We start from the raw sequence: 21,453 nt of genomic DNA on the forward strand, positions 1-21,453 counted from the left end.
AACTTTAGGCCAAGTTGGCTTTGCTTTGTACCGCCTTCATATACGTCAAAATTTGAGTATTAAATAGGCCAATAAGGCATTATAAATAAGCGATGTTTTATCTGAAGCTTTCATTTTAATGACCGTTAAACAATCAAAAATAGTAATAATGAAATAGTAAGATAAACATGAAAACTTTCATTACTTTTCTTAATACAACGCAAATCGTTAGATGGTGTTGACCTTTGCTTGAATGTATATGTTTCGGCTTGGAACAGGCACTATTGTATCATCGTAATTTAATATGAATATATATTTCGAGCCTTATTTAGTTCCGTACTAGTTGTCCTGCTGGGTATCGACGATTTAAATCTGTTTTTGTCAATCGTCCTAATTATTCAGTGTTTTGTAAAATATTATTCTGTCGGGAACTCTGTACTTTTCATCTCAGCATTGAATTTTGTAATCTTAATTATTCCGACGTTCATAAACTCTACTCCTCTTTTAATTTTATAAACTAATCAAAGTAATGTTTTATGGCTTATATGATATGATTCGTCCATTTTTGGATGGTTCCGGTACTCCATCGTCATGGGGAATTTCTGTATGATCTTTAAGCTATTTTACCCCCAATCGGGGCGGTTACATTATACACGCATATGCTTTTTTTCTCGCTTAGAATTTTCCTGATCGATGGTCAACCTGTTACTAATTCGTTTCGCACAATACTTCGGCTGGTGAGCGATATATGCCCGTGAGCCTGTTTGGTTAACTATACATGCGCATTAGGAGTTTCCCCACATCTTTGTTACTATATCACCATCTTGAAATGTTCTTTGAAAATCCGAACGGTCCTTTCGGTAGCTTTATTTGTCACAGGACGGTAAGAAGTGTTTGGTGAGCGTTGAACTAGTCTTTTCATTATCCGAAAGAATTTTGCAAAATTAAAAATTTGGAGCAGATTTCTTGAAGTCGGCCTATCAATCTTTCTTCACGAGCACTTCCACCTATTCGTTAGCTAAGCCAACAGCCATTATGATATCGATTGCTCTCTATGATACAGTAAAGTCAATGTACATTCTAATTCATCATCTAGGAGTGTTGTTGCAAAATAAATAGGCACTTCTCTTTGGGGAGTTTGCTGTGTTTCTGACGGACGCATCGTTCGGACGCGTCGGACGTCCATCGTGAGCTCCTTCAAATTCTCATCAAGTGCTGGCCGTCAAACACGGTACCTTCCTACAGACCGCTTTTTATGGACGCTAAAAGCGCCAATATTGAATTTCTCAAAAAAACGGTCTCAAGATATACATTTTTTTCTGCTCATATCGGTAATTTTAAAGTCGTGTTGCTATGTGTTTTGTATTAAGAGACAACTACGAATGATTTTTGCAGCTGCAAAAGACAGTTGTCTCTTTCCGTGCCGTGCAATTTCTTGCCGTGCTTGTGACACAGTTTTGATTTTCTAAGATGCCCCTGGACCTTAGTTAATCAATTGAAAACCTTTCTCTCAAAAGGCTTCATGCAGTAGTTTGGGAGGAGGCGTCAGGTTTCGCGCGAATGTTGAATAAATAGAACTATACCATTTTTGTGTTGTAACTTTCACTATGGCGGCAGAACTTTTATCTAGAGACCTTGAAGTTTTCTTCCGGATAATTCCAATCCACAAGATCGTACACTCGTTTGCATGAACATGTATTTTTCTTATGGATTTGAAGGTCGTGGTCATTTAGTCTCTGTGAAGCTTGCTCTAATCTACAAAGATGTTCCTGCTTTGAACTCCTTGTTACAAAGGTATTATCTTAATAGGTGATTATTCCTGAAATACCTGTAAAAACTGTATCCATGGCTTCTTGCCGGTTGGATACATCCTTCACGAGATGATAGATTTAGGCTTTTCATCAGTCTGATTTAATGTAAAATTTGGCTCCTCTAGGCTAATCGAATACCTTTGTTGAATTCTAAGCAGCAGGTAACTACCAATGTCTGCACATAGTATAATGCTATTGTTATTTTTATCTTGTTATACAATCGGGCGAATCCAGTTGCTAAACATCATTTGTTTGAGAACTGCTTGCTGCATTCCTCGATAACTCTATCTGCCAGCTCGCGTCCTCCATACGATACTTACCCCACTTTAATAACGTACGGTCGTGAAGCACTTCGGAAGTGTACGCTGACGACAGAAATCTTCAGATACATATTGTGGTGGTACATTTGAGTTTTTCCTGAATCTGAGATACAAAGGGATATTATGCAGTTTCGTGCAGTTTATAGCGACTGTGTCCAATGATATCAAGTTCCCTCAACCACCTTCTTCAAGGTAATGTTAAGATTTCTGGATTGCTCATGAGACAATGTTATCATGTGCTCACCTATTATTCTTCTCTGTAGACTTAAACAAGTCAGTGGGACTCCACTTGCTGCTTACCGCTTTCCGTGACCGATTCTATATCTACTTCGCTGGAAACATGGTCCCATCAGATGAATCGTATGAAGTCTGACAGCAATATGGTGGATACTTCGGGTTCTGCATGGAGTTCCGTTCTGACCGGTTTTTCTTCAATACAGACGTTTGTATTGCTACTTCTAGGAACCTATTAATAGACATCGATAGATCTTTTATCAGATTCTATTTATTTGTTCATGGCTCTTTTTTATATTAACGACACGCTGCCGCCATGCAAAATCTTCGTATGTTTTATCCATCCAGCGCTGTTTCAATCTTAGCAGGATTTAAACCGTCCATTAATTTCACACATGCTTTTCATTTAGAGTTCTTGTTTGGCCATGTGCGGAGGTCAGTTAAAGTTAAGGCTAACGTTTAACCTCTACTGAGATTTTTTTAAAATTTCGTAATACTGATCAGTCGTTTTCGGATTGACCATATACCCTTCACGTTACCCAAAATAACGAATAGGGTTCGCGCGTCAGTGGTCATCGCTTTCGGAGAGCTCACTCACAAGGTTGCTGTACATTGATTTTTCCCGTTTCCTCTGAATCGCCAGTTACTTAGTTCTCGTCGCGTCGCCACTTTGTTAACCTATTGCTTGACTGTGTATTTTGAACTAGATTAATAACTATCCATTATTGTTGGACCTTAAATAGACATCATTGCACAGTAGAAGTCAAAGGATTACCGAAACTGTATTCTTATCATAGCTTCACATTTGGAAAAACGACCTAACCTTGGCTAGAGTGAATCCAACATGCTGTTCGGTAAAAGGCACGCTCAAATATAATCACCAAACAACTTGCTTGGTGGTACTATTAACTGGCGACGCAGAACGTTCACACGGAGCAGTAGACTTTTTTGAAAAAACAAGGTAATCATAAACCTAGCATATAATTGTCGTGTACGCTGTTTATTACCAACATTGAATACGTAGATAGGATAGACGGGGTTAACGGTAGTAGTCGTTGATCAAGTCTATGAGCGTTTTCCCTAATTTTATTGAAAGGATACAAATACAAAGTGAAATAACGTTCGAATCTCATGATCACATCAAAGAATACGACACATGTCAGAATGAAGCGTCACCTCCCAGGCCCGTTAGTGCATGTATTAGCTTGATTATTTTCGCATGTAATTTTCCAGCAAGACCGCGCGGCATGCCATCGCTCGGTCAATTAGCCTATGTACGTGCGGTGTTACACGCACTCCGTGCACCGCTCAGACGGTTAGGGCTAGCACCTATTATTTTAGTTAGGTGTTTCACCACATCTAATTCCACCATCTGCCTCCTGACCACTATATCGTTGCTTTTCGACAGCGAGAACCGTACAGAAACGAAGAACGACGTAGACGAACTAGTCAGCTCACGCCGCCAACGCCGCCGCTCCTACCGCGACGACGGCGACGGCTGCTCTTCGCAAAAAACCAGCCGCAAACATGCTCGTCGTGGATGGAATAAGTTTGGCTGAACTAATAGTAATCTAACAGCCTTCACCTAGCTAGTTATCATATGCGGCTGGTGTTGCCAAGTGGGCCTCCGCCGCGAGAGCGGCTGCACCGTTGGCGACCCAGGCGTCGTGTACACCGCAAAGCACCGGTGAAGCACGACGCGACGGTAGCGCAACAGGAATAACGTATTTGTGCGGTATGCGAACGCTATAGGGAGACGGGACAATACGAACGAAGAGGACATGACGAGCATCGTATTGAACCAAGAGAATTAGAAGCTCCACGTATCTATTCGAGCGTGTTGAGGGCGACGATCACCAAGCCGAAGAACGGCAGCTGCAGCCTTTCGAGTAAACCGCGCGGGCATAGTCATACCCTAACCGACCGACAGCCATTTGTCGAGCCCCGATCAAATTGACTATCTGATCATATTACAACCCGTTCGCCATCAACAAGACGGACGGCCAACCACTGCGAACGGCGATTGCCGTTCCTATGATCAATGCCCGCCAACGCCTCAGTTACGATGGGATGGGCAGATTATGCCAGTTATTGTAGGCATAGCTCTTCGACGACGGTGGTGACATTGCAATGTTACGCTAGCTGGTCGTTATGACGAGCGGGCTGCCACCTGGCTTTGCCCTGTTCAATATCCCGACCATCTCTGCGATCTCGGTTCGAGAGTTATAACGCAGTGAATCTGGCTCTGGCTGAATTTGCGGTGACAGCAATACGCCCTCGCCAGCCGCTCTCCCCCGCCGTATGTTATTATTATCGTTCAACGCTACGTTGCCGACATCAGCAGCGCCGGCGATGATTATGCTGGCGCGGTGATATGGTGGTCATGTCGTGTTGCTTCGATCCCTCGATCGGAATGACGCTCTCGCTCCGATCGCTGCGGCAAATGTATACAACCGCACGAAATGACCGCATCTTAGCGGCTCCTGGTCGCACAATTCAAACGGCTTGGCACACAATGCCTTCAAGACAAATTGAAAGAAATCTAGAGAAAACAAAGCGAACCGTTAATGATATAGTTAGATTCACACACACACACACACTTTATTACGATCAGAGAGCACTTATTGACCGACAAAAGCAGACATAGGCAAAGTGCTTGACACTAAGTGTCATTCTATCAGAGAATCCGTAGTAAACATATTTAACAGTTTGCAAAAAAAGAAAAGAACATATAATACGTGTCTAAGACAACGAGGTCTGAACAGTCTCAACCGAAGTGTATGATCAGAAATCTTCGCTTTGAGAAAACAGTTGTATATGTTCCTTATTGACCTCTAAGTTGAGCAGCCTTTAAATTTTTCCCGTGTGCTTTGCAAAAATCTGAAAGCTTTTCGACTTCGCCGGGTAAGTGGGTCAAAGGGTTCTGCGTTCAGAATAGCTGAATGCGACAAACTTACTTCGACTGCAATAAATCTAGACGCCTATGGATATCTATTGAGTAATTTACCCAGCAGAAATAAATACTGCAATATTTAAAATGGAACAGTTTTGGCGAGCGTGCGTGTGTTATTTAATTTCTGACGCATTGTACATTGATTTTAGAATATGATTGTGTGCGTTGTTTATGTTTTCGAGTTATATAAAATATATCCTCGTTCACTTTGTACTTTTGCTCCGAGCTGATCCCAGCCAAGGCCATTACCATTTCCATCTGAACTTGACTTCGACCGTTGAATTGCTGGATAACGGGCACCTATCGGAAAAACATTTTCCGAAATTTTCAGTTTATTGGATTGTAAAAGAGGCGCAAACGTCATCACGGCAGCAGGATGGCCCCTGATTTTTTTGCAGCTGACGGAAGCAGTTAAACAGGGCTATCCATATCCGTCCATGACATGAGAAAGAATTGAAAGAACAATTTCCTGGGAAGATAAGAATAAGTCTTCTCGTATACCTACATATTCACGTGTTTTGCACTGGCGTGATATAGCCACACAGATCGTTCTTGAAGTAACGCTCCCCAATATCCAGGTAGCACCCCGCACATGCCTACTAGCTAGCATCATTGATTATCCAAAGGAAAATTAAAATGTTGTTTATTCTAGTACCGCGTCCTGGAATAAGTTTCAGATAAACATTTTTGAACAGACATTTAATGACTTAAACAACGCGTTCTAAGTATGCAAAAACAAGTTACAGGCCTCAATTATGAAGGGTCTATCGGAAGTTACAATTCTCAGGAGTATAATTTTGTGGACTGTACGCCCTAAAAAGTCAATCAGCGTTAGTAAGTAATAACTAAACGTTAGAGAACACTTATTCCTAGGACATTTAACTATTAGTGTTAGGTTTTTCAAGAAAAATGGCAATATTTCTTACAGTAACCAATTGAATTGGGCCCAATTGAAAACCTTTATGGCTGTTCTAAGGTGAAGTTTAATTAATAAATAAATAACTATTTATTGTTGTTAGTAAATCATTTTTTAGTTGTGCTTGTAAATAATGCATAGAATATAGCTGAACTATTTCTACAGATACTAAAGATATTATCAGAAAACAATATATAGCATTTGTTAACCTGCTACGTGTAAAGGAAATTTCCATAGTTAGCAATTTTCCAAGCCAATGTTCAATGGCGATACCGGACGTTAAACTCTAAACATTAAGTAAATAGCTAGTAAAGGAGTCATCCCTAACGTTGGCGACCGACTAGTCCCTGTCTGGGAAATCGACGACGCCACACTTGACAGAGTGACTCTACATTCCGTATTGTAAAAATGATAGAACAGTTCTGAGAAATTTCTAGTTCTTTCAGTGCGTAATAGGTTGTGTCGAGCGCTAAACGTATAAGAGGATCAGAAGCATATAAATTACAATCGTTCTTGGGGAAATAAACAGCAAATTTAACCTATTCCAGTACTTTAGAATATTTTTTGTCATGTTTCCAAACTCGATTCCTGTCAAACCAGGATATAGACTATTATTATGCTAAAATGCTTTGGGCGAAATAGGACGAAGAACGTAGACTAAGAGTTCGGAGACCGCGCCATAGGATGACAGGGAGACCCTACTCGATCACCTCCTGCAATTAATTCAGTGGTTTAGCTTAATGAGCACCATGAGGAATCTTTGAAAACGCGATCTGTCGCTTTGTGGAACAGTGTGCGTCCGGTTCTTGGACTCCTTACCGCCCTCGAGCCATCGACATAATAATCTCATGTGAAATCTAGACCGACGCGCTACTCAGTATACCGAATTTCTATGCAATGCACTCACCAGTGAGCAGGTCAGAAGGCAAGCAGAAATTTAGCGGTACCGTCACTGTATAATAATAATCAGTGTCTAGGCGATATGAGAACATTTATACCGTAAGGCAATCTTGTTTCTCCAGAGAGTCCTAATATGTCCGAGTGAACCTTTTCCAATGATTAAGAATAGTGGTAAAAAATTTGGCGTGATATTTCAAAGTTTTGCGCAATAGATAACCAACAATCGTAGCAAACGGCTGCAATTGAAGATTCGATAAAGCATAAGAGCTTCGAGCAAGCCTGCTAGTTAACATTTTGCCAGATTCTAGATTACCGGATCGTAACCTAGAAAGGCACGGTGGCGTCCTCCACTATCGACCTATTCGCGCTTAATCTGCTTGTCTTAATCTACTTGCATATCTCAGACCCTTTGCATGTTGGGTCTTCATTTATAAGTCACCTATTTATGGCTATAGGCGTCTATCTGCACGAATCCACCCAGTAGTCCAAATACAAACATCCTTGGCAAAGTCGCTAAACATAGAAAGACTTGGACGACTTTGCTTTTCCCTATTCTACACCGACCCAATGTCAACGAGTATAACGCCGGCGTTCGAGATATTCTAACCTATGCAGCGAATGAGATAAAAGCTCGTCGTAACAGCCCATGGATCAATGCCCACCAACTGGTCGTAATTTACCCAGGGATAAATTCCCTTTTCATTGTTTTGTTAAAATGGTGCGGAAAGATCCACCGGATTGAACGGAAAAAGAATTCTGATATGCTGCCCTTTTGTCTAAGGTGAAGCAACATCCATATAGATAGCTCTGACGCTCTGCGTTTCCTCCTCCTTGCACCGTAAGATTAGACATCCTTATTAATCATTTTTGGCAGATGCACGCCTCTAGAAACACCGTGCCGAGGGAGCCACTGCAGCGCGACATGGGATGAGTAGACAAGCCAAATAAAAGCTGCAATAGCTGTCGACGTCACAGTCGAGAAAGTAACAGCAGCGCTTTGGCAGATCAGGCCTAGTAAGAAGGCCGGTCCGGAACCGATCAGGCCCAGTAAACAGGCCGGTCCAGAAGAGATCAGGCCCGAACACATCAAGAAAGTAGCAATGTTAGCCTTAGGCTGGACTGTCCTTTACGACGCCAATCTACATGACGCACGAATACTGGACGACTGGCGGAGGCCACTTCTTACTATTATGCTAAAAGACAAACGCGATCTTCAATAACAGAATCCGTAAAGGGGTATCGTAATAAAAATCTGCTGGCACCAAGTGCTTTCTTCCATACCTTTCACGCGTCTTTTCGCTTTCCTAGAAATTTGGGGCACGAGCCCCACAGCTTCCGCAGAGGAAAGCCAACAATAACAGTTTGCCAAGCTGTTATAAGCACAGGGACCACCGGATAGTTTATCTATACTATATTCGTTGATTTCAAAGCGATACTCATGGTAAAGTGACCGGACTTTGCCTCACCTGGCTGAGGCATGAGTTTCAAACAAGTTCACCCCGCTTATCGCTTCGATTCAGCAGGAAAACTCCATTACGATACCAGATCGTATGGCGAAACTGGACTCCTTCTAACAGGTGACAAACCTGGTTCAGAGCTTTAACACCAGTTTCTTACCTTCTTCGGTCCGTCTGAACGATCTTCCAAGCAGTGTAGTCGCAAAGCGCAAATCCATAAAAGCAGATGTTTTACTCTATGTGGCAACACATTGGCTTACTTTCAATCGTGCGTAACGGATGCCGGCTTCGAAATCACCTAGAACAAAGCCAAAGCCGTAAAATTTCTAAAGGCAGACCCACTAGCAGCAAATGAAACTATCCGGTTGCACGCTTCGCCCCTGAATACGTAACCCATTTTTGCTCTCTGGGGCTAACCTTATCCGGCTTCGACATTTGCTACACCGAGCGCGCCAGAAAAAGATTAGTAGCGAGAACTGCCATAGAAAAGCCCTCGCTCCTCTTCCTGAATACGGCAACACGCGTCTTCGGTATCAAACTCAGACCAATGGCCTCGTGTGGCCTCGAACTTATCTGGAAAGAGCTCAGCTGAACAGACTGGACAGCATACAGCCTGCTTTTCTTAGGACAGCACTGGGCGAGCCTACAACCTACCATATATTCCACGTGTATTTGTTAACGGATACGTCGCTGTCTGTTGAGGATCTATAACGGCAGCTTGACGTATTGAAAGCATTCGCCTGTTGGGAGTTCATCCGCCAATGGAAGAAACGGAGAGCTGAAGTTCGAGTATCGAAGGACGCACACAAATGGAACCAACATCTGGCAGTCCGCTTTCCTTGAATACCGTGATGCAGAAACAAACGACGCTGCCATAACTTTCTGTGCTACGTATTGAATCTATCGTTTATCTCATTTTTATTGTTTTTTGAAAGTTCCTTCATATTGTCTACGTATAAGGTAGCTAAGAGGGTTTAAAATAAATGCATGTAATACGGTAGGGTATTTCGTTGGGTGACCCTCATCAGTATCAAACAAAGGTCGCTCACGTCAATCGTTGTAATTTTTTAGTGAAGATGTTATTTCGGCGTGACCATGATCGGCCTATTTTGCAGAATACTTTAACCAGCTATTTTCTATAGATGAAAAAAAATTAGTAAAATATTTTTGTCAGACCTAGAACAGGACGCACTACTAGCATTGTGTCACACTCTGAAAACAGATTTCAAAAAAATACACATACTCAAAAACAGAACATAAGTGTAACGGTAAACTAGAAATGCATAGTTGTTTAGGTCCTAAATATAGTGAGAAAGACGAATCCACTTTGTCTCGGACACTGTTAGACTTTCTAAAGTTAAGTGATTAAACATTCAATGCAAGAAAAAGAAAAGCTTTAGATGCTATTCGATAGATCGGTGGGGTGTTCTGCCAAACATGTAATGTATCAGAAGTCCATGCATTGCCTACTTCTCCGCCAAGCAAGCTGTTTAAGCAGCTGGTATCAAGGGCCAGGCATCACAAAATGTTCGTATGGATCAGCTAAACTAGCTAATTTGAATTTTTCTTTCAGTTTAAACATATTTCGAACAGTTAGGAAATGACTCTTCGTTACAGAGAATCGCATAGCGCAGAAGCACTCCGTGATATTACGCTTTGCTGGTAATATTCGCTAGGAATGATATAATCGTACCTAGTATCGTCTAGCTTTGCTGCAACCAATGAACGGCCATTGCACTAAATACATTAAGTTAAGTCTTCAAGTTCACATTGTTAAAACTTGATCCGGCATACCTGTTAGATTCCTAGATATGTAGACCCGTTGTTTCCACCCATCCCGTTTCGTGGGTTCAACCTTATCTAGTTTATTTTTGCAACGAGACAATTTAGCTCGGTCATTTGTGGTCAACATTCCAGTAACACATTGAGATGCTGGCAATAGGGAAACCTGTCCCGTGGCTATATCTAACCCGTTCGATCTTCATTGCGTTTTCAAAGCAAATTGGTAGATCAGGTACATCTTCTACCTGGGCTAGCATGATCCCGACATTGCAAAACTTATGTGTTCGGTGAAACTTGTACTGCTCAGCTGGCAGAGACTGTAACTCGCCTAACCTTGCTACTACCAGCCCGTCATCAACGACAACTATTGAAGGCCAGTATTGAGTTCGATATGGTTCAGATCATTCGTTCTGTCGTAGGTCCTTTACAAAGCCCATAGCATTCGAGCATAACACTTCTGAGCGCTCGACGTAAAAGTTGTTGGTCCAAGAGAAAAATATACACAAGTAGTTGGTCGTGCATATCGGAAGACTCAGCAGTGCTTAGCTAGTATATACTTCTATAGAATTACTTTCGATCAGGTGTTCACGATGTTTCCGAACGGTCCGATCAAATAATGGACCGATCCCGATGTCATATGGCTCACCGTCTGAGTGCTGTTACGACAGACGTATTCTGCATTAGACAACACGACCAAGTGAAACGTGTCTGTAATTTGAAAAAACTCAAGCTTTCGTCTAGTTTTAGCCAGTGTGATACGTGGACGTACAATTTATCGTCGCGAGGCACACTTCAGTTTATAACCGCACAATTTGAAAGAGGCGAAACATATGATATGAGATAATTCTGTAGCTATTCGTGGCCCCCGGTATCGAACGAGATGCGATAAGACGGCTCTATCATGGCGCAAGTTCACACCTATTGTAACATGTCTATGGCGGTCAGCCAGTTGCCGCTATACAAGTCAAACTGTATCTCGGTTTTGAACAGCTTTTCTCAGACGCAAACGTACTTCTTATTAAAGCAATACATAGACCATCTCAGTCTGTTAATGTTGATCTTACTCAAACATGAAATAAGTACTTTTGCTTTTTCCTAGTTTAGTTAAATAATAGCGCCGATGTTGTCTGTGACCGAAAAGGACACTTCCTGAAGCTATCGATTGACGTCATCATTGCATCCGGCAGTGCACGCCGGGTGCTTATTGTTACATCACTTCCATGAAGATTCCATCATAGTGGTCTCTAAATAAGGAGCATGTCAGAACAGCTAAATAGAAGTTGACATCGGGACGCAAAAGCATACGTTTGTCCCGGCAAAATAAAACTAATCGAAACTAAGAGACAATAAAAAGCTCTAAAATAACCAAATAATGAGAAAAACACCAAGATGATAGTAATTATATCTCATAAATAAGCAAAAATTATTCGACACTACATTGAATTCCACGGTTTCACTGGCCACCCATGTCAACATAGGTTTCGTATTTGTTGCAATACGTCTTTCACAATTGGACATAGCATGCAGTAAAATTACTTTGCAGGTATCGCCGTTTTTCAACATGAGATATATATAATGCCTTCATCAGGATACTGAAATCATTAGTGAGCTTTATTAATCAAAAACCAACTAAATGATTGGTCTGCGATGACCTACAGTTCGAACCAGTAGCTCAAGTGGACATTGAGACCGCCTTCCCATCCAGGTGAGTCACTCAGGTACACTTTGATACTGATGGGTAGAGAGACAGAGCGGGAGTCGTCGCCATGTGCAACTTGACAACTTGCAGTTGAACTTTTAATGTCGAGTTAACTTGATACTTCCTAGCGAAGGTGAGCAATGCAATACTGTGCCCGACGCGGTGGAGTGGCCTATGCACCCGCAAACGTCGGCGGACGAGCCCGGTCATTGACTTGAATAGCGGGGAGAGCAGACGCTGATCTCCTAGCAGTAGCACAGCTCGTGATGGATTCTGGTTGGCCCGCTGACTGGCCGCGTACATAGCGAATACTGCATGCGCCTGTTGCACTATGGAGCTTGAAGGAGGAGCGGCCATAAGTCCGCCATCCAGCCAGCTAACCACCTGTCGCCGCGAATGATAGCTTTGTCTGCACCCGCTCCGTCGCGCATTGATCCCGCTGCTAGCCACCACGACCTCAGCTGAGAGCCGTGGTTAACCTGGGGTTGTCAGTCTTTTTAACGATACCAGACAAAAAGCTCCCTGTATATGTCATGTCTCCACATGGCACATACACCAGTTTCTGTTCTCATCGCTAAGAGCTCTGTATCGGTGAGAAAACTTCGTCAAGTCGATGAACTTTACGGGAACCGAACAAGATCGCAGATCTTCAATGGGATCAAAATATTGCCTCAACTTAGGCCGTTATGCTGCGCTAAGGACCGTATACGAGGCTAACCAGAAAAACTAAAGCACATCCTTTTGATGTCGAGCTTCACATCAGTAATAGCCTATTTCGTGGGCACCACCCACTAACAAATCGTACAACCGGGCTATGGTTCTGGTAGTGTTCTATTAAGTAAAAAGTTTCAATTACTTTATTGTGTATATGTGTAGATATAGCCTGATGACCGGGGCTCGAATTAAATGAAATATCCACACATGCATCACTTCCATTATACAATAAAAATATTGCTTTGCATCGGCAATTCGTTGTTTCGATAACTTCACCATTATTTTTTTTTTTTCTATTTCTTTTTTGGTAAGCACCACTGTTGTGCGCAACGCTTATTATTTCGTGCATTGTTTCATTATAATTAGCTAATGTACATGCAATATTAAGTTGAGCTTGAGGCCTCTCCAACAGTTTTGTATGACGGGACGACGATGCAACTACAGAACAATGCTTGGCCCTAAACGGTGTCGGGCTATTTTCGTCAATTTTTTTTAACTGACTTTTTCTGTGATGGCTGTAATGGATATCCCGATGACCCTTTTCTTGGCTTACGTACAAGTAATATATTGTAGACGCTAGGCTCTAGGCGACTCACCCCCCGACGACAGTAAAAAGGCAATGCAATCGGGCTCAAATATAAGATTGGGTCGCCCACCGTACTGCTGTGCTAGGTTACGTCAAAACCGCTGCGCTTCCTGTAAACTTCATAAATATAAACGTTACTATACACGCAATCATGCGGCTGAACGGGCCTAACGATTGTGGCATCTAGACCATATCCACTGGTTGCGCCTATAGCTGCCTATGTACGGGTATAGATAATATTGGCGAGCCAGCATCGAGACAGGCAACCGTGTGACCGCTCGCACCCGTCGTTTCGAGTCGTGTTTGATATTAGTAGTTGATAATGTCGGTGACTGGCTCAACGACTGCCATCGCCACGGCCAGCGGCAGGGGTACTGCTATAATAAGGTTCGTCATCTCCCAACCGTCGGTCGATCGGTCCCGTTTATTTGTCCTGCAGTCAGCCAACATGCCTACGTGTCCTGCCTCACTAGCGACACTAGGTTATGTCGAAAAATGTGCTAGGAACGGCGGGTCCGTATAACGGGAACGGCGATTTGGTGTGACATGACGCGCCAGCGACAGTGTGACCCAAGTCGACTCAATCGACTTAACTCCTCAGTTTGCGGCTGGTCGCTGTGTGACTGATGCCGCCTTTGCTATGACCGTCGTTGCTGTCGCGAGCGGCGCACATCGAGATTTTGCGTGTCCGGAGAAAAACGGCATGCCAACTGTATTCGCCTGCCCGGGCTGTCCGTCGACGACCCAATGCGTTCCGCGTTAGTGCCGAACATGTGCTCGGCCGTCCAGTCAATCAAGCTTAGTTGTCGACTGTTGTCTCTTTCTGTTTTCCTTGTTGGGGTCATTGACCTCGACGTTGTAGGTGCCGATGACGAGGACATTGACAATAACAGCCGGCCGTTCTATGGCCGACAAACAGTGGCAAGGATAAAGAACAACTAAAGCAGGCGACATCGTCACTGGCGCAACCAGCGTCATACACCTAAACTAAACGTTTCGAGTTTTACATTCACCACCGCCGTTATATATACACACACACACACACACACACACACACACACACACACACACATAGACACACAGACACAGACACACACCCATACAGCTAGCCACACTCACCCACACACACACACACATAGACCCCCTGTTTACGGTATAGAGTCTCTTTGGCTCCCAGCCAGGCAACGCAGCGTTGCATCGCATCAGTATATCGCTAGCCAGCAATATTGCTATTCGAGGTTGCATTGTTGTTTAGGCTGGTAATACTTTCCGTGTGTATTTTGCTGCTTCTTTTCTCCTATGCGCTCTCTACCCCCGTCCCCCGCCCCCGTTCCCGCCGCGTATCTCGACATTCGATGAACAGCCGCTACTTCTATTACCGTTGGTAATAGAAGTAGCAGCCGGTACGGGACTGTTTTCTACGACGAATTGGTGTTCGAAGCTGACGTAATTGCGAGGCAGCTTTATCTGCAAGACCCCTTCGTTTGGCCGTCGTTGTATCTGTCTGCTCTCTCGATCGGGCGATCGGATTGGTTCGGTAACTCTTTGTGCTTTTCTCTGTTCTCTATTGTTGTTGTTGGTATATTGCCTTTTCTTCTTCTCACGAGTTCACCGCCCTGTACCGTCCCTCCTCCCTCACTTCGTTGCCAGACACAGACATAGCCCACCCTCGCGTCATCACACCCAGAATGAGAGCAACTACAGCACGTCATGGCTCCCCATCGGTCGGTCGGCCAGTCGTTCGTTCGCTGTGTTCCTTGTTCACTCGTTCAAGTATGCTAGCCTCGTGTAGAGTAGGCCCTCTTCGTGAGCCCGCTGCTTCCTGCTACGGCGTTCTACTGCGGGGTCTGTAGAGCCATCACAAGCAGACACGGCACGATTGGATTCTCTCGCTTCTGCCGGCGCTTTCCTTTCTTGGCTTCTTCGTCCTTGTCTACCACGTTCTCTTCGAACCGAGCCTAGCTCGTGGCCTGGCCAGCCGCCACTGACAAAAGCAGTCTGGCTGTGGTAATAATGTGTCCCATGTGATGGCTCATCGTAGTTTGTGCAGACAGAGTGCCCTCTCCTCAGTTAGAGAACGCGCGTAATTTCTCTCTTTTTTGCACCAACAGACACATATACACGTCTATGTAGAAAGAGCTAGTCTTCCTCGTGTTTTGCGCTCAGCTGTTTGGTGTGCGCGGTTCGGATTGCCAGTGGCTGTTATGGTCGTGGTAGCAGCGGTCTACTGCCAAACCCTAGGTCCCGCCCACATCGACGATATGAGCGCCATCTGCCGATCCTGGACCCTCGTCAATGGACCAAGCGACTTGCAAATGCTGCCAGATGGATGGCAGCACCCACAAATTGCATGAAGCGGCAAAACGCTCCATCCAATAAAAGTCTCGACTACGTGCTAGAGATTAAATTGTTAAGAGTAAATAAAGATTGCTACCGATAAGCGGGTGCATATTATGCTTTGCCGAGCTTTTCTAAATCTCTAAAGAGTCTATGTACAATAATCATAGTAGCGGTTCCAGAGGCCGTCGTTTCTCCACATGAACCGTGCGCACCCTCAAACCCGACGATGCTCAGTATTCTGAAGTATGAGTCGGTTGCCGCTAGCAGCGCGAACCGTTTGACGTTAGTTGCGAGTGCAGCGAACGATGCAGCGACTCGCGAAGTGAATGACCCAGATACTGGCGTAGACCGCGACTCCTCGAATAACGCCGACAGACGCAAGATGGCGCGACCGTGCTCAACGCACACTGACAACTAATAACATCAGTCTTCGTCGTCGTCGTCGTCATCGTCGACGGCAACAGCAGCGGTGGCGGCAGCAAACAGAGGCCATTGAACGCGAGCGACTGGGGTTTTCTATGGTGTACACCTCGAACTCATTGCGCCGTTTTGTTGTTATTGTCGTCGTTGTTGTTTCGACTTGATTTCCCGGCAAATTCGACGTTCCGCAGAAGCCTGCTTTGGCAAGCGTGCTCACCAACCAGTGCTGAGCAACGATCGAGGATAAACCTACTGACGGACCTTCGGCATAGGCCGCAAAAGGGTCCTTAGTCGAACCTACCCTATCGGGTGGCTGTCGCCCAGTGGCTCTGTCCGTCCGTCTGTCCTTTTGTCCGTCGGCCTGGCCGTGTTTGTGACTCTTCTCTATGTGAGTGTGCCCTGTACTGTATGTCCTTAGGTTTGTGTGTGGTAGGTGAGCTGTTCCCTTTCCTTCACATTCACCCATTCCCATAGGCGGCAGCAGCAGTAGCTACTCCTACAAACGACCGCTCCTTTCCGCGCCACTCTCACAGCAAGCCCCCGCGCACCGCCTGCTGCTATTACTGTTCGTTCTACCATACAACTCTGTACTAGGACACAACCTTATATCACAACTACAACTATTATCGCGGAAATCGTCCACATAAGCGACGAGCGGTAACGCGCGACTCGACGGTGGCACCGAGTCGGCGATTACCGTAGCGCCAGCCGTAGCAGCAGCAGCTGACCGTCAGCCGCCGCCGCCGCTGCGACGGGGTTCAATGGACTTGGGTGACCTGATGTGAATGACCTGCCAGCGCGCGCTGTACTCGCACTTCCGCGTTGCATTGGCGGCAGCGCTAGCAGCAGCAACGGCAACGACAGCCGGAGCGGCAGCGGCCGCAGCATCTGTGTAAGCGCCTAGCAGGCAGGCAAGCTCTGGTTGCTGGATGGACAGCAGCGGCGGTCTGTTGGTCGCCAGTAGACGACTACTGCTGGGTTGTGTGAGTGCGTGTGTGTCTGTGTCTGCTGCCGCCGCCGCTGCTGCTACTGTCGCTTCTTCTATGCGGCCACTATAACTCCGACAACGTTGTGCCCATCGTAGTAGCAGTAGCAGTAGTGGTGGTGGTCGTCGTCGCCGTGAGCGACTATGAGCGCCAGCGAGAAATCGTCGCTGACGATGCCTGCGACGAATGCGACGACCAGCAGCAGCAGCAGCAGCAGCAGCAGCAGCAGCAGCAGCAGCAGCAGCACTACGATCACTACAAAAACTGCTAGTGGCTCAGACTAAGGTTAGTGGTGCTGTAACACAGACGACACAAACAACTGCAGCAGCAGCAGCAGCAGCAGCAACGGCGGCAGCGGCACCAACAGCATCCGAACCGCCGTCGCTGGCCGCTGTTACTATTACCACAACCAGCATTGGCATCATGAGCCAGCACAGCCGGGATACACGCAGCATGCAACAACAGGGACTACTTGTACGACTATTGCTGCTGCTGCTGCCGCCGACGAACGACAGGACACGACGGTGGCTGTAATGGTAACACTACGACGAACTAACATCCCGTCCGCTGGTTCATTAACTGGCTGGCTGGCTGGCTAACTACAGTCGATCAACAGCCACAGGAGGACAGCGCATTGCCGCCCCGACGGCAGCGGCCGGAACTATAACCAATATAATTGTTCTGCTATTGTGGCAGCTTCCAGTACAGCTGCGATTGTGAGGATCCACTCCGAGACTCAGACGCTCAAAGCTCAGTAGAGCTAGCACTACCCGACGACTCACTGGCTGTGACGATCGCTGCCTGTTCGATTTGCATTGGCCGATCATCGTCAGTTGTACGTAGGACCGGCTGATGCGCTGTCTATGGCCCAGCAAGACGAGTTGATGCACGGTCAATACGCTGCTGTGACTGACGCAGATTTTCGGCACGGTGCCGCCACGTACCAGTACTACTACGACGACGACGACGACGACGACGACGACAACGACGACGACGACGACGACGCCGCCGCCGCAGCAGCAGCAACACTGGTCCACTGCTGTCGCTCCACTGAGACGGCGACGGCGGCAGCAGCAGCACGGCTTGGAATAGCGGTGAAAGCAGCAGCAGCAGCAGCAGCATCATCACAACTGGAAGCGGTTCGCCTCGAGAAATACGCGTGTAGTGGTCCGGTAGTGGTGAGCATGTGATGATATAACTGTGCGTTGTCAGTTCGTTGCAAAAACGCCAATTGGCGATAACTAGTGCTTAGCGAAAAGCCTTAGGTTAGTTGAGGGGCCGTCGAACAGGGGTAACATTGGAGAGGCGCTTGCCGTACGCCGGTCTCGTCCACTCCGGAGTTGCATAGCGATAGATTTGAAGGTACGAAAGTGAGTCTTTGCTTAGAAAGTCCTGGCCGTGAAGTGCTCTCATATGTCTTCGACACGGCGAGCCCACAAATTTCGGTTCGGCGAAAAGTTGACTCCTCGTACCAGTTAACGTGAGAGCTATGCGTTGATGCTGGCTCAAAGTGAATATTTACGTTGCCAGAGTGAGCTGGCGCGGGAAAAACGTAAAGACAGACTAACGGAGAGAGCAAAATCGAGTGAGGGAGAGAGAAAGTTAACGAACGCAGAATGTAGATAAATGTGGGAGAGAAACAGGACGTAGAAACTGGCGGGCGTATAGGCCGCACAACTACATCTGACGAAGTTTATCTACAACGACGTGTGCACAGAGAGTTTGTCGGCGACTCGAGTCACTTAGCTATCGGTCTGTGAGAGTTAAAGCACGATCAGCGATGTCCGATGCATATCTCTGCGTGTAAGTGCCACAGAAAAAGTTGGACTGTTTGTGGGTGGAGATTTCGACCAGGGCACGACACTTCGGGCGGGACCCTTTCTCTCAACGAGTGGTGGTAGGCGACGAGCGAACAAGCTCAGCCGGTTGCAATAGGGCGAAACGGAATTATGGTGAAATTTATTAAGTGAAGTGTGTGCTAACGTTCATTAACAACAACAGTAACAACAAGGCGGCAACCAGTTGTACGGAAAAAAAGATTTGTATTAAGTTGCTTTGTGAGTGACCATGTGAGTGTTTCACGTCTGATTGCATTGTACATTAACCTAAAAACATTTCAAACGCGCATTGCGGTTGCGTTTAAACATTGCAGCACATCTGAGTGCAACATCCATCCCCGTTCGCTCTCGACTGTGGAATACGTCAATGCTAGATAAAAAAAGAAGTGATTATCGATCAACTGGTTATCGTTGAGTTGTATCGGTCGTCAGCATCGTAGGTCGCCAACGAAAAGTTCGCCTTCGGCCAATAACTGTTCCGACACCTGCGAGGATTAGGACTGCAACTATGCCTGTGGCATTCAAAGTATAAAAAGGAAAACACGCATGGTGTGAGGTATAAACGGAAAAGAAGAAACCAGTCTGGTGCAGGCGATCAAAGGCTACGAATCGTCGTCCGACTGGCTGACAACCGATTCAAATAAAGACGAAACTGTCGCGCTGTCATTGATCCGTGTAGTAGTGGGTCGTCCCGTGTCGAGTCCGTGAGCCCACTCGGGCCCGGACGCATCACACGTTTAACGGAATCAAGATGGGCAGTCCGGAGAGCTGGATGTCGAATCCAAACGTGTTCGGCAAAATGGAGCTGACTGTGTCGGCTGGCGGCGACGCCGTTAGCGGCGGCCTCATTGAGGTTAGTTCGAGTGACGGTATGACGCTGTTACCCGTTGGACCGACGGGCAGTTCGGGTGGAGCCTGCGGCCAGCCTAACTGGAAACTCGAGCCACAAAAGGCTCTCAAATCGCAGATCGAGATCATCCCATGCAAGGTGTGCGGTGACAAGAGCTCGGGGGTGCATTACGGCGTGATCACCTGTGAGGGCTGCAAAGGTTTCTTTCGACGATCTCAGAGCTCAGTCGTGAATTATCAGTGTCCCAGACAGAAGAACTGTGTGGTCGATCGGGTCAACAGAAACAGGTGTCAATACTGCAGGTTGCAGAAATGTCTCGCTCTCGGGATGAGCAGGGACGCCGTTAAGTTCGGTAGAATGAGCAAGAAGCAGCGAGAGAAGGTCGAAGATGAGGTTCGTTTCCACCGAGCACAACAAACCCGCCCTGCCAGCGCCACAAGCGAGACGGCACCAGATTCAAGTGTGTCCATCTTCGAGCCACAACCGTCCGGGCTCAGCCAGTTCCCTCAGTCGGCTGCTATTAGTCAACCGCAGCTTCAGCAGCAGCAGCAGCAGCAACCAGTTTCGAACTCCGGCTATTTTCCTGAAGAGATCACGACCCACTTCTACGGTGCCAACGACTACGAAGTCTCCAATAACCTGTGCTCGAGCAGTTTCGACGTGTCGGACTTCGGTTCGAATCCGCGCTCGGTCGAGCCGAGCCCATTGGCTAAGGAGGACATTTGCCAGTCGTCGGCAGGTCCTGCATTGACCCCTTCGCCTACACCGGTGACGCCGGTCTCAGCTGTGCCTGCGGCCGTTCCCGGCTCTGGCCATCCGGCGCCCCACCTCGAGCTACTGTGCAAGACCGTCTCGGACGCGCACACCCGTACCTGTCTGTTCAGCTCGGAAGAGATTAGCCTCAAGGTGCAGACTCTCCGCTCGAATCCGAGCCTGAGCTTGTCCAAGATCGATCACCTGAAAACCATGACGCAAGAAGATCTGTGGCTCGATTGCTCTCATAAATTGACCTCGCTCATTCAACAGATCATCGAGTTCGCCAAAATGATACCCGGCTTCATGAAGCTATCGCAGGACGATCAAATCGTCCTGCTAAAAGCGGCTTGCTTTGAATTGTGCCTATTACGAATGACGCGCTATTTTGACGCTGAATCGAATTGTGTCTTGTATGGCGACACCCTACTTCCTGAAGACGTGTTCCACACCTGCGATACACTGGAAATCAAGCTCGTTAGCGGCATCTTCGAATTGGTCAGATCGTTGGCGCGACTTCAGTTGAACGATACACAGCTAGCGTTGTATTCGGCCTTCGTGCTCGTTTCACCGGAACGGCCAGGTCTTAAGGGGACGGCGGAGATCGAACGAGTCTCGTCAGCCCTTTTGAAGTGCCTGCGCATCGAAGCGACGCGCGAACGACACCTCGGCATTACCATTAAAGGCGATCAAGGCCTTGTTGAGCATTTGCTGCTCCAACTGCCGAAACTGCGTGATCTATCGCGTTGCCATCTCGAAGCGCTGTCCAATCTCAAATTGCGGAGTCCAGCACTACATATGCCACCGCTACACAAAGAACTATTTTCGTCTGATCCCTAGAACGTCCAAAAAAAGGAGCGAGCAGAAATATACCTATGTATGTATGTATGTATGTATGTATGAATGTATGTGTAT

General features: G+C 46.4%; 1 long non-coding RNA gene and 1 pseudogene across 2 annotated transcripts in view; one reads left to right on the forward strand and one right to left on the reverse strand.

The window, feature by feature from the left end:
• The window catches only part of LOC147754791 (uncharacterized), a 33,135-nt gene that overhangs the window by 1,440 nt on the left and 10,242 nt on the right, over window positions 1-21,453 (reverse strand). The window contains exons 4-5 of the long non-coding RNA XR_015329543.1: window positions 2,355-2,576; window positions 2,111-2,213 (exon numbers count right to left, since the gene is read on the reverse strand). This is a non-coding gene — a long non-coding RNA (uncharacterized LOC147754791). The remainder of the gene's footprint in view (window positions 1-2,110; window positions 2,214-2,354; window positions 2,577-21,453) is intronic.
• The window catches only part of LOC111253236 (putative nuclear hormone receptor HR3 pseudogene), a 23,106-nt pseudogene continuing 19,287 nt past the window's right edge, over window positions 17,635-21,453 (forward strand). Inside the window, exon 1 of the transcript XR_015329540.1 lies at window positions 17,635-21,415. The product of XR_015329540.1 is annotated as a putative nuclear hormone receptor HR3 pseudogene (transcript). The remainder of the gene's footprint in view (window positions 21,416-21,453) is intronic.

The sequence above is a fragment of the Varroa destructor genome, unplaced genomic scaffold (genome assembly GCF_002443255.2).
Source record: "Varroa destructor unplaced genomic scaffold, Vdes_3.0 BEIS01000006.1, whole genome shotgun sequence".
Classification (NCBI taxonomy): Eukaryota; Metazoa; Arthropoda; class Arachnida; order Mesostigmata; family Varroidae; genus Varroa; species Varroa destructor.